Genomic DNA, 17114 nt, shown 5'->3' with positions numbered 1-17114 from the left:
CTACCTACTCCAGTATTCTTTCCTGGAGAATCCCATGGACAGAGGAACCTGGTGGGCTGCAGTCCATGGGGTCACAAAGGGTTGGATGTGACTGAGCGACTAACACTTACTTGCCCTCTGGCATGTGGGGTCTTAGTTCTCTGACCAGGGATCGAACCTGTGTCCCCTGCACTGGCAAGTGGATTCTTAAGCACTGGACCACCAGGCAAGTCCCTTGAGTCCAACTTCTGTAGGACTGGACTAGAGTGAGGTTAGTGAGGCCCCTCGGTGCAGAAAAAGGGGGGCGCTGGCTTGCTCTGAGGGCCCTGCGAGTGCTGCTTGCGCTTCCAGATGTGATCTCGGCTGGTCATTGCACCCCTGATGCTTCTCACCTAGAAACCCGAGACAGCGTAGACTCTCCTTGCAGACAGCATGGAAGAGGTGCTGCGGGGCCGGCGTGGAGCACAGTGCGTGCCCTGCCCAAGTCCTTAGGAAAGGCCAGCCGTGTCTGCGCTTACCAGTTCCGTGTAAGTCAATTTTTCCTCCATACGAGGCTGCACAGAGTCACTTTCTGGAGTTAATCTCACCTGCTGTTGCTCAGATGTAAGTAACTATCTAATTAAGAATTCTCCGGGCTGAGGAACTACATGCTTTGTTTAATTCTGGCTGTAGATACATGGCAGTCACCAGGGGAGCTTTTAAAACTGCGACGACCAGACCACCCTCCAGACCAATTCCATCAGGATCTCTGGAGGCAAGACCCAGAATGCTCAGCTGCAGCCAAAGTTGACAGCACATGGCTCAGAGCAGCGCGTTTCAAACCGTAACTTGCCCACCATGCCCCTGGGGGTCACGGTGGCCCCTCAGACTCTGACTCCATGGGCCTGGGGGGGTGGGGGGCCTGAGAGCGAGCATTTGTAGCAAGCTCCCGGGAGGTGCTGACGCTGTGGGCGTCCACACCGCGCTGTGAGTGGCCCGGTCTCACTCCGATGCTGGTGATGATGAGCTGAAAGAGGAAGGTCAGTGGTTCAAAACACCTGGGCTGTTAGAACGACGTGAAGGCACTTGTGACTCTTCTTCAAATCTCAGAACCAAGTCAGGCTGTTGGCCTGTTTGAAGCGTACAGAGAATGCTATACGATCACTACAAAATTAGCACCATTCGCATTTGTCATCTCTGCTTTCAATTTTATTTTTAAGTGAACTATAAACAACATGCCATCTTGTTGTCTGTGGGTTCTGAAAGATCTGCGTGTGGGCTTTTAACTTGAGCCTATCCTTCTGCAGCTTGCCTGGCTTGACCCCGCATCAAGTGGAAGGCTTTTAGGTTAAGATGCCCACAAGGGGGATCCTGGGCTGGAATTCAGTCATGACTGGCCAGTGTGAGATTTCTTAAGAAAGCTCTTGCTTCTCTGCTTGCAAAAATTACTTTTGAGTTGTGAAAGCAACAGAACGACTTGCAGTGGAGAAGAGAGTCCTCAGTCTCATGACCCAGCATGACAGTTATTCCTATTCTTTGTCCACTTCAGCATCGTTTTACAAAGTCACACAACCGTTAGTGTGTACATGTAACTGTAAAAAGAAGTATAGTTGATTTACAGTGTTGTATTAGTTTCTAGTGTGCAGCAAAGTGATCCGTTATATATGTGTGTGTGTGAATATATTCTTTTTCAGATTCTTTTCCATGATAAGTTTTTACAGTATATTGAGTAGAGTTCCCTGGGCTATATAGTAGGATTTTGTTGTTTATTTTATATATAGTAGTGTTTATCTGTTAATCTCGAGCTCCTAATTTATCCTTCCCCTCCCATTTCCCCTTTGGTAACTATAAATTTGTTTTTTGTGTCCGAGTCTACTTTGGTTTTGTACACAAGGTCATTTGCATCATGTTTTGGATCCTATGTACAAGTGATATAACGTGGTATCTGTCTTTCTGGCTGACTTCACTTGGTGTGATCATCTCCAGATCCATCCGTGTTGCTGCAGATGGCGTTATCTCATTCTTTTTAAACGGTTGAGTAACGCTCTATTATGTAGATACGTCACATCTTCTTTATCCGTTTATGTGTCTCTATAAACATTTGGTTGTGTCTGTTCTTGGCTGTTACAAACAGTGCTTCACTGAACACTGGAGTGCATGTGTCTTTTTTTGAATTAAGAGTTTTCTCCAGATATATGTCCAGGAGCTGGACTGCTGAATCATATGGTAGCTATTTTTGCTTTTTAAAGGAACCTCCATACTGTTTTTCATAGGGGCTTTAAATTTGCCGCCAGCAGTATGCACGCGGGCATGCTAGGTGGCTTCAGTTGTGTCTGACTCTCTGTGACCCCGTGGACTGTAGCCCACCAGGCTCCTCTGTCTGTGGGATTCTCCAGACGAGAATACTGGAGCGGGTTGCCACGCCCGTCTTCAGGGCATCTTCCCCCTCCAGGGATCGAACCTGCGTCTCTTATGTCTCCCGCTTTGGCAGGGGGGTTCTTTACTGCTCGTGCCACCTGGGATGCCCCCCCAGCAGGATAGGAGGACTTATATATACATACAATTTATTATTCTGTTTATAATATTTTCTTGTGTTTCTATGTAGATTGCAAATGATGTTTAGAGATTTTTACCCTTGGAATAGAAAGAAAGGGCACAAATTACACAGAAAAGTTTAAAGAAGAAAATCACTTGGACACAATTACTGTTAATGTGTTATATTGTAGTTTATATGTACATTCATTTTACATAAATCAGATCGTTTTGAGTTCATAAGTTGATGGTCTGTTTTGAAAACGACTTAACAGAGTAAGTAAAATGTCCTCGTCTTGTTCACTTACATGGATATTCCTTATGATGGTCGTATAGAATTTTGTGTTTAGATATGTCCTTGTTTCTCATACCACTTCCCCCTTCCCATCTTTATAGCAGTAGTCCTTCCGTGAACATTTTCTGAGGGGTGGGTTATCTCTTCCTTTTATTTAAAAAAAAAAAAAAAGTCTTAAGCTGGATTTCCGGAATTGGAATTCTCACTTTAGAAAGTGTGAGTATCTGTAAAGACTCGTGATTCATATTGCCGAAATCCTTTCCAGGAAAGAGGTCTCGCCTGACCACCCCTGCCTGCCCCCGTCCCCATCAGGATGTGGAAGGCCTGCTTCTTTGGCCTTGTCAATGACTGTATAGCACACCACCGTTTACTTTATGTTTCTTCATGTGGGTTAGCGTTGAGGCTGCTTCTAGTTTCCTGAGACTGTAGGGAAAGGTTTGGGAGATATTCCTTTGTCTGTGGCTTATTCTGCCTCTGTCAGTTTCTTCCCTCAGTCTGTATTTCAGGGGTGAGGTCACAGGGCAAAGGATTTGAAGGTTTTACTAGCACACAGGTTGTGTGGTTCTGGCTCCAGAGCGAGGCAGGAGGACCCACCCGCTAGAGCTTGAGCAGATCCTGTCATGGTTTCGTCACTGCTTGACTCCTGCTTTCCTGTCCGCGAAGGTGAAGGTATCCTTGGCATGATGGATTTCCCAGCTGACTTTCCTTTTGGGAGCAGAGATGTGGGAATCCCAAATGCATCCATTATCTGAACTCGGAACCGTGGACACTGGAGAGCCATGTACATCCATCCCTTCAGGGCCCTTTCAGAAGTCTGTGACCTGTGTCACTTTCCTTGATTTTTTTTTCCCCAAGTGAGAATGGTGGGTAGGAACAGCTGGAGGAACAGGAGCACCGCAGTGTCTCTTAAAGCAATCACGCGCAAGGGAGAACGCCACGTGCTTGTTTATTTTCTCTAATGCCTCTCGAATGCAATCAAAGACCCAGGTTTTGTTGCCGAACTCAAATTTTTAGGGAGTAAGCAGCAAGGTATATTTGCAGGCCCATCTGCATCTTGGAGCCCGTGCCCCCGTGGAATGGCTCAGCGTCAGAGCCATTAGCCGTCGGTGCCAGATGTTCTCCACAAAATGTGCACCAAACGCGGACTTGGGTGGTTCATCAAGATGCGAGAAACAAACAGCTGTTCAGGGAAGAGGGAGCTGCTTGTGTCTGAAACGTCGCTTGAGCCCATCGCTTTTCCCCATCAAAGCTCAGAAACAGGAGGAGATAAAAAATTACCCCAACCAATCAGTGTGATAGAACTCTCATTAAAAGGTTATGATAATTATCTACGGGGGAGGCAAATGTGTTTACCATTCATTAACGCTCCGCTTGCTGTCTTTTATAATGAGAACTAGGTAGGAACGTCTAGAGGAGTAAATAAAAATAAGAGAATGGCTTTGAGGGAGAGCAGGAAAGGAGCCCAATTGAGAGAGAGAGAGATGACGCTGCCAAGTGAGTGTCGGGGTTTGTGTTACTTGAGAGAAAACAGTTGAAATGAAACAGCCAGACCTGGGTGATCCCAGGGGCTGGAGCCCTTTGCTCTCTTGAGTGCCCTGGCTTCTTCCTCTTTGCCTTGGGAGAGGCAGAGTTGGCAACCTGGTTCTTCGCAGAAAATAATTTTTCAAACCTTGCCTTTCCGGTGCGGTTCACAAGGTGGCAATTTCCATGTCACTGAACATGAAGGCTGGGTCTTAAATATAGCCAGCATGTGAATGCCCTGCAGGCGGTGACAGTGGCAATGACATCACTGCTAAGCAGCTTCTTGTTATTTTGGAGCCGGGGAGGGGAGCAGCAGGAAGCTCAGCAGAGAGGAGATATTCTCGGCAGCGGCAGTAATGCACTTTCAAGAGAGGCAGCTGTCAAGTCCTGTGGCTCTGGAAGTTTGCAGAGTTTATTTGTTCTGCGAGCAAACAAAAGTTCACTGAGTTCATCCCGGGTGCCAAACACAGACAAGGTGCAGACACGTGAGACGCTCACCTGCTGTCACGCGGCCCACGCCAAACAGCCATCACAGGCACGTTTTTATTTTAGGCAGAAGAACTGTGTCTTCAAATGCAGTCTTTCTTGGAAGCTCCAAATGTAGCCTACCTGAGAGCTGAGCTGCATGGGTTGGAGTGGAGGGCGGCGGGGTCCTGGAACACCACCTCCGGAGGCGCTAATCCCCCACGTGAACCACACCTAAAAAGGCAGTTTAGAAATGATCAGCTTGTGTGGAACAGGTTTTCCTTCGAGTGCGTTTCCCTCGTTTCTGGTAACGTGGAATAAGGAGTTGTTAGGACTGAACGAAACCTGCAGATGGTCCCTGGAGCTCCTCTGTTGTGTGAGGCTGTTGCTTTCCCCAGGTGGTTTTGCTGGGAGTGGAGGGAACTGAGTCTCCTGAGACGTTCCTGTTCCCCTCCTCCATCAGTCGTTGCTGGGAGTGGAGGGAACTGAGTCTCCTGAGACGTTCCTGTTCCCCTCCTCCATCAGTCGTTGCTGGGAGTGGAGGGAACTGAGTCTCCTGAGACGTTCCTGTTCCCCTCCTCCATCAGTCGTTGCTGGAAGTGGAGGGAACTGAGTCTCCTGAGACGTTCCTGTTCCCCTCCTCCATCAGTCGTTGCTGGGAGTGGAGGGAACTGAGTCTCCTGAGACGTTCCTGTTCCCCTCCTCCATCAGTCGTGGGTCTGTCAGGTCTCAGAGTTCAGTCTTTCCCTTGCTCAGTCCGCTTTATTTTGCTCTTTTCCTTTTTTCTGTAGCATCGATCATCTTCTGATATGTTACGGATTATAATCAGGTGTTACTGCCTTTTCCTCTTATGCTGTAAACCTCATGGGGGCAGGGACCTTTGTCTCAGTCTGTTCACAGCTGGGCCTGTCTTGTGGGCTTGTGCATTGCCTGGCACGAGCAGAGCCAGAAACTTTTCAGATGAGCAAATGAGTACTTCTGTGTTGTTGCTCTGCTGTGTTTCTAAAGTGTCTAAGGTCCTCATGGTCTAAGACGGCTGCTAGAGCCCCAGCCATTATGTCTACATCCTAGGTAGCAGGCAGGGGGAAGCAGAGGAAGGGTAAAAAGAATATGTGTCAACTTTTTTAAGGAGGTTACCCGCAACTCACCCAAAATATTTTCTTTTACATTTCATTGGCTGTACTCTGTTAGGGATTTTGAGAAATGCGTGTGTGTGTGTGTATGTGTGTGTGTTTAGTAGAACACATTATCACCCTAATTAAAACAGAAGAAGGGAAGAACAGGTATTTTGGAAGGTAAACAGTGGTCTGTGTTCCGTGCCTTGGATATAGTAAACTCTCATAGAATTAAACTGAACATAGAAAAACCCACTTCTGTTGTTCCATGGAGTGAAGAGGCAGCTTAAGTTCTGTTCTGTAGATATCAGTATATCAGGTGATTAACAAAACAGCTTTTGAGTCAGAAAGACCTTGGCTCAAATTCCTATGTGAACCTTTGACAAGTTACTTTACCTCTCTGAGCCTCAATTAAAAAAAAAAAATCTATGAGATGGGGATAATATAGAACCTCTTCAAGGGTGATGGTGAGGATTAAGTGAGATAATGCAGGTAGAGAAACGTGGCCTGGTGTCCTAAGCCCAGAAAGTTAGTAAATGGAGGTTGTTATATGTTATCACTGTCCTCAGATATATTTTCTAGATGTCATCCACAGATGACAGATGATTTCTGTGTTCCAGAAGCTCGCAGAGGGCATTCTGGAAAGAGAACTGTTTGTGCAAAGGGAGAGAGGAAGGAGGCAGGGTGGCGTGCTGAGAAAGCTGCGGGTTGCTCTCGATGGCTGTGGCTCAGCGTCCTGGAGTCCAGGGTGTGTCTGGGGAGTGACTGAGGAAGGTTCTTGAAGGGCAACCTGGGGACAGAGCCCAGAGGCCCTAGTGAGGCATTTGGACAGTGGGGAACTAATAAGCAAGGCCTTTAGGAAGGAGAGTAATGGATCAGATCTGTTCTATGGACAGTCCCCCCTCCAGGGCCCCACGGAGAAGTGGATGGAAGGAGGGAGGGGAGAGTCTGGGCTGGAGATGCCCTGAGCTGTTCAGGCAAGAGATGACGCTGGTCTCAACTAACCAGGGCCTGCGATTCTAGAGGGAAGATGTGGTGGGCAAGAGCGAGGGAGTGTCTACACTGGCTAGCGTGAGGCTACTTGTCCTTCTGGGGTCAGAGTCTGTTTTCCCAGTAGACTTGGTTACGTCTGGGCTGGAAGGATGATAAACAGGATGTCAATGAAGTATTTCATATGCCCAGCATAGATTTCCAGGTAGAAGATCAGATCCAACCCAGGTCCTTGCTGTGCTGTGCTATGCTTAGTTGCTTAATGGTGTCGGACCTTTGCCACCCCATGGACTGTAGCCCACCAGGCTCCTCTGTCCATGGGGATTCTCCAGGCAAGAATACTGGAACGGGTAGCCATTCCCTTCTCCAGGGGATCTTCCCAATCCAGGGATCAAACCCAGGTCTCCCTCATTGGAGGCGAATTCTTTACCAGCTGAGGCTCTAGGGACGCCCCACGTCCTTGCTAGCACCAGTATTTTCACTGTAGACATTTAGTTCTGAGCCTGTGCCTCTTTGTTAACCTGAGCCAAGCAGTGGCAGGTCTTTTGAAGAGCGAGTCAGCATCGAAGCTTTAAAAACCTGCACCCGGTGCCCAGGAACAACAGCTAATGAACTAATTATTGCCCATCAGTCACATCTTGAGATCGCGTGTGCGAACCTGCATCCCTTCGTTATTACCGTGGTCACAGGGGCAGCTGGCCTCGAGCTTACAGGAAGGAAGTTGTCCCTGGGTCACCCATGGGGTCACAGCCTATGATTTCGGTTCACTTGTGCAGATTGGGGCTAATTTATTTTGGCTCTTTTATCTGAAATAGAAATTGCTCAGCAGAGACAAGAGATGTGGTCATTTAACAAACAGATGTGCTGGGCTGGGGAGCGTGAGGTGGGATGTGACCTGGGTTTTCCTCCAGGTTCATTGCTAATAGAGGTGACCTTGGCTTTCAGAAGACCTTAACCAGGTCGAGATGCCTTTTCTCCCTCTGCCATGTGACCATAGAGAGAAACTTCTAATTGTTGTTCGGTCGCCAGGTCATGTCCAACTCTTTGCCACCCCATAGACTGCAGCATGCCAGGCTTCCCTGTTCTTCACCATCTCCTGGAGCTTACTCAAACTCATATCCATCACATCGGTGATGCCATCTAACCATCTCATCCTCTGTTGTCCCCTTCTCCTCCCACCTACAATCCTTCCCAGCATCAGGGTCTTTTCTAATGAGTTGGCACTTTGCATCAGGTGGCCAGAGTATGGGAGCATCAGCATCAGTCCTTCCAATGAATATTCAGGGTTAATTTCCTTTAGGATTGACTGGTTTGATCTCCTTGCTGTCCTAGGGACTCTCAAGTATTTGCTTATGTTGCTTATTTAAATTTTTAAAAATACATCTTTCAAATACATACTAAAGTAGATGGAAGAGTATAACAAACCTCCATGCACTCGTCACTCAGCCTCACAGTTATCCATATTGTATTGCTCTTGTTTTCATCCCATTCCACTCTCTACTATTTTTTTTTTTTAATATTTATTTGCTTATTTATTTGGCAGCTCTGGGTCTTAGTTGCAGCACGTGACCCACAGGTCTGGGGAACAGAGGCTGCCTGTTAATGATGGGCAAATTGTCTTTACATTTTTTTGTCTAATTTTAATGCACTTTTTAAAGGTTACCTTCCATTTACAGTTATTACGAAATATTGGCCGTATTCCCCATGTTGTAAGTGCATCCTTGAGCCTGTCTTACACCCATGAGTTTGTACCTCCCACTCCTCCACCCCAACTCTGCCCCCTCCCCGCCTCCCCACTGGTGAAGCACTAGTTCTCTGTGAGTCTCCTTCTTTTATGGCCAAACATATTGTACCAACTAGCTTGTAAGTGTTTTCTCTGTACCAGGGCTTGTTCTGTCTCATGTATATCCACTCAGTTAATTCGCATAGCACTCCCACCTGAGCGCTGAGGTTTTCCCATGACAGATGAAGCAGCTTGAGGTCATGGGACTGGGACTTGAACTTCTGTCTGCCTCCAGACCCTGTTGTCAGCCCCCCTGGACAGCCACTCTTATTTAAAAAAAAAAAGTTTACTTACTGGCTGTGCTGGGTCTTCATGCTGTGTGGGCTCTTCCCCACTTGTGGCATGCAGGGGCTGCTGTCTGGTTGGGGTGCGCAGGCTTCTCATCGCGGTGGCTTCCCGTTGCGGAGCATGGTCTCTAGAGTGTGTGGGCTTCAGGAGTTGCAGTTCCCGGGCCCCAGAGCACAGGCTCAGTAGTTGTGGCGCACGGGCTTAGTTGCTCCGCTGCTTGTGAGATCTTCCCGGACCAGGGATCCAACCTGTGTCTCCTGTGTTGGCAGGCAGATTCTTTACCACTGAGCCACCAGGGAAGCCCGACAGCCACTCTTGATGGTCATCGGATGGTTTTTGTCCTGTGCGATTGTGACTCGTGCAAGAACTGTCTCTTGTTCTGTCTCTCGCTGTAGGGTTTTTTGGTCCCCGCCATGGCTGCTTTTAGTCAACGAAGTTGACAGTTTAAAAAGGGGCCGAGTCCTTCATTTTTGGCTGCCAGGAAGGACATTTCATCTTCCAGAACTGTCTGAATGCTCCATCTTGCTCCCCGTCTAAACTTCTCGGCCGGGCTCATCTCAGGTTGTAACACATGCCGAAAATGCCCCATATTTTGCCTTTCGTCCAAATCTTTATGGTGAAAGCAGCTTCTTCATGATGTTTTATGTGGCAAGGCATTGTGACAGGAAGACAAATTGTGGAGCTTTAAATCGAAGAAAAACAGAAGGCTATTTGTCTGATGCGTTCCAGTTCTGTTCTGCCTTCCTCGAGTTTGAATCATGGAGACAATTTCCTTTCGCGTTGAAGGTTAAACTGCTGGGAGGAGGTTTCTCAGGGAATGTTCTGTTAAAGCATTAAGAACAATTGGATGTAAAGTCCTTTCCTTTTTCTGCAGATTTTGACATGGAAATCATTGAAAGTGTGGCTGTCTTTTACTGTTTCTTCAAAGAATTCTAAAAGCCCTGGAATGAAATGTATTTTAGGGGGTGTCGGGCTGCAGGCTTAACTGTAGTTGCCCAGAGAGAGAAAACACATTCTTAATTTTGGAGGTTGAAGCTAAATCCCTAGGCCTGATTGGTCTTGGTAGGGCACGCTGTCCCCGCCTCTTGGAGACCCCTGCAACGGAGTAGGCTGTTCTTTTCTTCCTGGTCTCACTCTGGTTTATAATTATGTATGTGTGTGCATCTGTGATTAGAGTCTGTCTCCTCTGCGAGAGACTTGAGACTCAGGGGTGGGGCGTGGAGGGGATCTTGGCTTTTGCTCTCATCTCTGGCTCTTCATTCCCAGGTCTGAATCTAACACACAGGGGATGCTTGGTATCTTTGAAATTTGAGGAATGAGTGAAGCTTAAGTCAGGCTTTCCTTCTTACTCGCCACCACTGGCCCTTCCACCTGTGCTTCTTTCTGCTAGATGCCCTCCTGCTGGCATTTCACTTGTCCACTTCCCATTGGTGCTGGCTGACTCTCCTTTCCCCAACCCCAGGCTCCTCTGGTGTTTGTTGCCAGAGTGGTGATCCGAGGAGAAAACACCAACCCACAGGAAATGGATTTGGTTGGGAGGTTTGTGATGGTGTAATGAGGTAGTTTGTGTGTGCTTGGAAATATTCTGAGTATGATGTTGGTAGAAAAGCATTGTATTAATTCAGGAAACTCAGAACATGTACAATTCAGCAAGCCTTTGGGAACACCAGCGAACACGGAGAAATGAGATGCTGAATGTTTATTTTCTTGAGAACCCACGGGTGGGGTGAGCCAGGGATACAGTCATTAGCAAGTGGAGGAAAGGGACTGGCTTGGGTGGAAGGACCCCAGACCCCTCAGTGGCCTGGTACAGGCCCAGTCCTCAGTGAGAGGCAGTCCCAAGTGAGTTTGAGTAGAGGTTGGTGCCATGTGCTTCGATGGAAAATGAAAAGGCAGACTGAGCTGGGTGGCTTCGAGCACCTTGGGCCTGAAACTGTCTCTAGTTTATCCTGCTGGAGTGGCCACGCCGGCCAACAGGCCCAGTGATATGCCCTTGACAGCCAGGCCGACCTGGGCGGAGTCCTGACCCCTCGCTTCCTGCTGTGTGCCTCTGGGCACGTCTGAGCCTGTGTGTGAAATGGGGGTGTGAGGACGAAATGCAGCCCGAAGCCCCATGCTCAGACCTGGTTGTTGACCACTAAGTGTAGACCCTGCCCCACGTTCCCCAGTTCAGGCCCAACTGGAAGCGAAGTCTTCTTGGTCTGTGGGGTCCGTTGTTTCTCTAACGGTGGATTCAGGTGGATTCAGGATGGGATTTGCAGCACGCTTGCTGTTGGTTTCAGTTCAGCCCTCTTGTCAGGAACAGTCTGAAATTAATGTGGTGTGGGTGTTGGTAGAAAGCACGTCTGGTTCATTATCTTAGCAATTAGCCCAAACGGAGCTTCCAAGTGACCCCCGCCGAGGACATCAGCCCAGCAAAGGCTTTTGGCTCCAGCAGTGGCTGGTTCCTCTACAGGGTGTGATGGTTCCCGCCAAATTAATCCCCAGCTTTGCCTAATCCTCATTGCCAACAGAGCCTGCAGATTACTCCAGGGAGTTGGCTGCATTCCCTACTCCAGCATTCTCTCAGAGATGATGGCACAGAAATCTATGTGTTTGGCCGCTTCTCTGAACAGAGGCAGGGTCTGAATCCTGGTAATCAGAGAGCCCAGCAGTGAGCAGATAGGAGGATCTGAGAACTCTCACCATTTCACTTGATAGACTTTGGCTTCAGATGTCCTGGACTAAGCTTTTTCCTGCAAAGATGGTGAAATTTCACCAGCTATGCTGATGACATTTGAGGCCCCCTAGAAGGCAATGGCACCCCACTCCAGTTCTTTTGCCTAGAAAATCCCATGGACGGAGGAGCCTGGTAGGCTGCAGTCCTGGGGTTGCTAGAGTCGGACATGACTGAGCGACTTCACTTTCACTTTTCACTTTCATGCATTGGAGAAGGAAATGGCAACCCACTCCAGTGTTCTTGCATGGAGAATCCCAGGGACTGGGGAGCCTGGTGGGCTGCCGTCTATGGGGTCGCACAGAGTCGGACGCGACTGAAGCGACTGAGCAGCAGCAGCAGCAGTATATAAATGTCCCAGGATCTAGGGTCCAGTCCCTGGCATCTTAGTGTCCTGGTGTCTAGGGTCCTTAGCAACTAAGCGCCCCAGTATCTAGGGTCTCTATCATCAAAGTTCTGAATTATATAGGGTCACAGCATCTCAGTGCCCCAGTATCTAGACTTCTTAGCATCTAAGTGCTCTAGTATCTAGAGTCCTTACATCTAGTGCCCCTGTATCTGGGGTCCTTAGCATCTCAGGGTCCCAGTATCCATCTAAGTGTCCCAGTGTGTAGGGTCCTTACATCTAAGTGTCCCTGTATCTAGGGCCCTTAGCATCTAAGTACATCAGTGTCTAGGGCTTTAGCATGTCAGGGCCCCAATATCTAGGGTTTCTACTATCTAAGTGCTCTGTATTATCTGAGGTCCTTAGCATCTATCTGCCTTAGTATCTTGGGTCTCTAGCATCTCCGTGCCTGAGTATCTCAGAGTTGTTTCTTCAGTGAAAACCTATTCTTTGCCTTTCCTATTTCCGTGACCCCTAATAAGGACCCTATGGAGAGGGCAGTCTAGACAAACATCTCAAATAACATGATTCTAATACCTCGGAGGATGGCAGGCTTCACCATAGCCAGGAGGAGCAGCAAGCCCATGCTCACGGGCAGGCGTGGTGATGATGCCAGTGAGGCTGAGTGTACGCGGTCTGTCCTGTTCCTGGTCCTGCTGGGCCCCCAGAACTCCCTCTGTGCCACTTTCTCTCCGTATCTGTGCTGCAGGTGGGCATCGTAGAAGTAAATGTCAAGCTGTAATGTGAAGAAGCTCTTGTCTGCATGGAGAATGCTGGGGCTGCATGTAATTTGTACCCGCGGTCTTAGTCCTCTAAGCTGACCCCCTGGGTGACATAACAGGGGTGAGTGTGCTCTTCTTGCAGCTCATGAGCTTTGAAAGGTCACAGCCAGAAAGGTGGTCTGAACACAGCGGTGAAGAATTCCGTGGTACTGTTATCTGACTGTGTGCATGAGTGATGGCCAGAATAGACAGATTTACTGGGATGCAAAGGTGACTGGCTGTCAGCCTAGGTGTGGGCTGGAGGCAGCTAAGAAGTACTTTCTGATTGATGAACCGCAGCACACCAGGCCTCCCTGTCCATCACCAACTCCCGGAGTTCACTCAGACTCACGTCCACTGAGACTCACGTCCATTGAGTCAGTGATGCCATCCAGCCATCTCATCTTCTGTCGTCCCCTTCTACTCCTGCCCCCAATCCCTCCCAGCATCAGAGTCTTTTCCAATGAGTCAACTCTTCGCATGAGGTGGCCAAAGTACTGGAGTTTCAGCTTTAGCATCATTCCTTCCAAAGAAATCCCAGGGCTGATCTCCTTCAGAATGGACTGGTTGGATCTCCTTGCAGTCCAAGGGACTCTCAGGAGTGCTCTGGAATTAGTGCTAATTGTTGTAGAACCTTGGAAATATACTGAGGTTGATTGAATTATGCATTTTAAATGAGTGAATTGTGAATTATGTATCTCTCAATAAAAGTAGAAAGCAGTACATGGTGATTTTAAGCTAAACAAAATCATTTGTTCATAACAGCTGTCATTAGTCAAAGACTGAGAAAACTAACTGGGCACGAGGGTCAGTACCACTCCCTGTTTGCTGACGACTTTCGAACATCAGCATGAGGACGATGGTGACTTTCTCTTTTGGGTCCAAAGCAGTAGAGAGACTTGATTGCTTTCATCTTTGGGCCTGTGCTATGAGCACCTCATATGTGCATGCTTTTAAGATATGCAGTCATTTTTTTCTGGTTTTCCTAATTCCACTCAGAGATGCTGATGTGCTGTAACTGATCAAAGCACACACCAGTTACATTTTTGACAGAGATCCAGTAATAACATTTTCATCTTTCGTTTGCTTCACAGTTTCCCCTCCACCAGAGTGTCTGTCTGGTACTTCACAACAATCTTGGGGTTGATATGATTAATCTCACTGATGGCCCTTAAAGTGACACTGACCTCTTTTCTGACCTTCCGATGTACAGATATACATGTACCTTGCTCTGTGCCCCAGGAAGTACACCGTGATGGGCTGGGTCACTGGGCTGCCCTGCCCCCAGCTTCTGGTGGGGCTTGGCCCCTTTTGGTCCAGTGGGAGGCTCAGGCAAAAGGAAGGCGAGGTCAGAGCATTCTTCCTCCAGCCCCTACCCGCTAGGCTGTGGGTTGTGCTCTCGTCCTGGAGGCCATGGCTCCTTGTGTGTCCACCTGTGTCCCAGTGGGTCTGGGAACTGCTTCCTCCCTCCCCCTCCAGGCCTGGAGGGTTCTCGGGTGGGGGTTTCCACCATCACCAGCCCCTGTGTCCCTCCCCGTCCCTTCTTGGTTTCCCTTCACCTCCTCTTCCCCTTGGTAGAGAGTCTCTTCACTAAGCCCCATGACCTCTGGCTTCGTGCCATGAGTTTCCTGCTGGGCTGTGACTGAAACGCCAGGCCTGGTCTAGCTTCATGACTTTGCACTTGGTTATTCCCCCTCCAAGAAACGCTCTTTCCCCAGGTCTTGGCCTGGATGGGTCCTTCCCAGACTTAGCACCACTGTCAGTGCTTGAGGGGCCTTGGCTGTCTGCCCTCTAAGTCACTCTATCCTAGTCCCAAGGCTTCCTTTCTTCATAGTACTTTGACCTTTAAATCATCTTTGGCCTGGTTGACTGGCTTGCCTTGTCTAGGGCGTCCTCCTAAGTGACCAGGAGTCAGCAAACATTTTCTGTAAAGGGCCAGACAGGGAATAGTTTCGTCTTTGCGGGCCATAGGGTCTCTGTTGCAGCCACTGAAATCTGCTTTTATAGTAAGAAGGTGGTCACAGATAAGACATGAATGAATGTGTGTGTCTGTGTTCCACTAACAGTTTATTTACAAAAACAGTGGAGCAGAAATTTGTGGTTGTTGTTGTTCAGTCTTCAAGTCGTGTCTGACCCTTTGTGACCCCATGGACTGCAGCATGCAGACTTCCCTGTGCTTCCTTATCTCCCGGAGTTTGCTCAAACTCATGTCCCTTGAGTCAGTGATGCCATCTAATCATCTCATCCTCTGTCACCCCTTCTCCTCTTGCCTTCAATCTTTCCCAGCATCAGGGTCTTTTCCAATGAGTCGGCTCTTTGCATCAGGTGGCCAAAGTATTGGAGCTTCAGCATCAATCCTTCCAGTGAATATTCAGGGTTGATTTCCTTTAGGATTGACTGGTTTGATCGCCTTGCTGTCCAAGGGACTCTCAAGAAGATTTGTGGTGGGTAAATTTTATCTCAGTAAAGCTATTAAGGCAACAAAATAGGCGGCACAGTGTATTCGGCCTGTGGGTCAGAGTTTGAGAACCTGAACTAGACTGAGAACTCCGTGAGCACTAAGACCTTCCTGTCTTACGCGTTTCGGGCCCCAGACTTCGGATGGGGCCTGTGCCGTAGCAGGCGTGTAGTACACGGTCCCTGAATGTGGGGCCTGTGCCGTAGCAGGCGTGTAGTACACGGTCCCTGAACACACACGTAGTGACCGCCCCTGGGTAGGTCGTTGTGCTGAGCAGTGGCAACAGTGGAAAAACAAGACAAAACCCCTTTGACCTTGCGGCCCTGGAGGACACGCGAGGGTGTGTTCATTGTGCAGCACAGCTGGTGGGCCCGATGAACGGGAAAGTGCCTGTGGGAGCTCACAGCTGACTTGGCTCACCTGCTGGGAAGATCGGGAACTGGCCTTTAAGGGGAGCACCCTTGAGTTGCTTGGCAAGTGGACGGGGGAGATATTAGGAAGGCAGGCTTTTCGAGAAGGTTGGGAGAAGTACGGTATGTTTGAGAGACTGGACTCTGCAAACCCGGGGCAACACAGGACCCAGAGGAACATTCTGGACAGGGGCCAGATCCTGGAGAGTCCTGCATGCTGTGCTTTGGGACTTGGTGGCCAGTGTCCTGTAGGCAGTGGAGGGCCTGCAGGAGGCTGAGTGGAAAACTTGTCAGCTGACACGTTGTTGTCACGGGTGGTACAGAGGCTGTGCTGGGGGCGCAGGTGGAAGCAGAAGACAGGCTGTCTAGAGTCTTTTTGCCTACAAGCAGGTCTTGGTCTGGGGTGGGGTCTTGAGAGGATATATAGTTCTTCAGGCTGATATTTTACCTTCAACCGGGACCACGGACTGTTCCTGCCTTGAACTTGGTGTGGGTGTGAATGGAAGGCAGGCTGATGCAGTGCTGTTTCTGCATACTGATGGATGGCACTGCTGTTGGTGCGGGAGGATGAGTGCGTGATGACGAGGAGGGCTCACGTCTCCACTTTCTAGCGGGGTGGGGTGGGAAGGAGAGACAGTCACAAGTACTGTCGACCCTTGAACAACTCGGGTTTGAACCGCGTGGGTATTTTTCCGTAGTAAGTACTACAGTACTGCGTGGTCCCTGGTTGGTGGACTCTGTAGACGCGAGGACTATACCGAGGGACAACTTCAAGTTGTGTGCGAATTAACCCTTGCATTGGTCAAGGGTCATCTGTTACTCCGAGAGTATGAGTACTGAGAAGACGGTAAAAGTGGTGGATGTGAAGCAGGTGGGGGGCGTATGGGGGCAGCTGTTTCCCTAGCTGTTGTTGATCAGTTGCTCAGTCGTGTCCGACTCTGTGTGACCCCATGGACTGCAGAGGCCAGGCTTCCCTGTCCTTCACTGTCTCCTGGAGTTTGCTCAGTCTCATGTCCATTGAGTTGGTGATGCTATTCAACCATCTTACACTCTGCCACTCTCTTCTCCTCCTGCCCTCAATCTTTCCCAGCATCAGGGTCTTTTCCAATGAGTCAGTTCTTCGTATCAGGTGGCCAAAGTATTGGATCTTCAGCTTCAGCATCAGTCCTTCCAATGAATATTCAGGTCTGATTTCCTTGAGGATTGACTGGTTTGATCTCCTTGCAGTCCAAGGGATTCTCAAGAGTCTTCACCAGCACCACTTGGTGGGGGAGTCAGGGATGGAGGAGTTGGGATTGGAAAGTTGAGAAGGCACCAAATCTCCCATGATTGGGACCAGATTGATCCAGATAGAGGGAATGCCCTGAGGTGAAGATGAGTGTGGGGTGAGTCAGGATTGCAGAGAAGGCCAGTGTGACTAGTGCAGAACCCTTGAAG

At 48.9% G+C, this 17114-nt stretch overlaps 1 protein-coding gene across 2 annotated transcripts in view; it reads left to right on the top strand.

The window, feature by feature from the left end:
* Positions 1 to 17114, top strand: part of SNX29 (sorting nexin 29) — a 600629-nt gene that overhangs the window by 149553 nt on the left and 433962 nt on the right. The gene's annotated exons all lie outside the window — the stretch shown is intronic.

This window comes from Bos indicus x Bos taurus, chromosome 25 (genome assembly GCF_003369695.1).
Source record: "Bos indicus x Bos taurus breed Angus x Brahman F1 hybrid chromosome 25, Bos_hybrid_MaternalHap_v2.0, whole genome shotgun sequence".
Lineage (NCBI taxonomy): Eukaryota > Metazoa > Chordata > Mammalia > Artiodactyla > Bovidae > Bos > Bos indicus x Bos taurus.
Note: the sequence above shows the minus strand (reverse complement) of the source record. Positions and strands in the feature narration are given on the sequence as shown.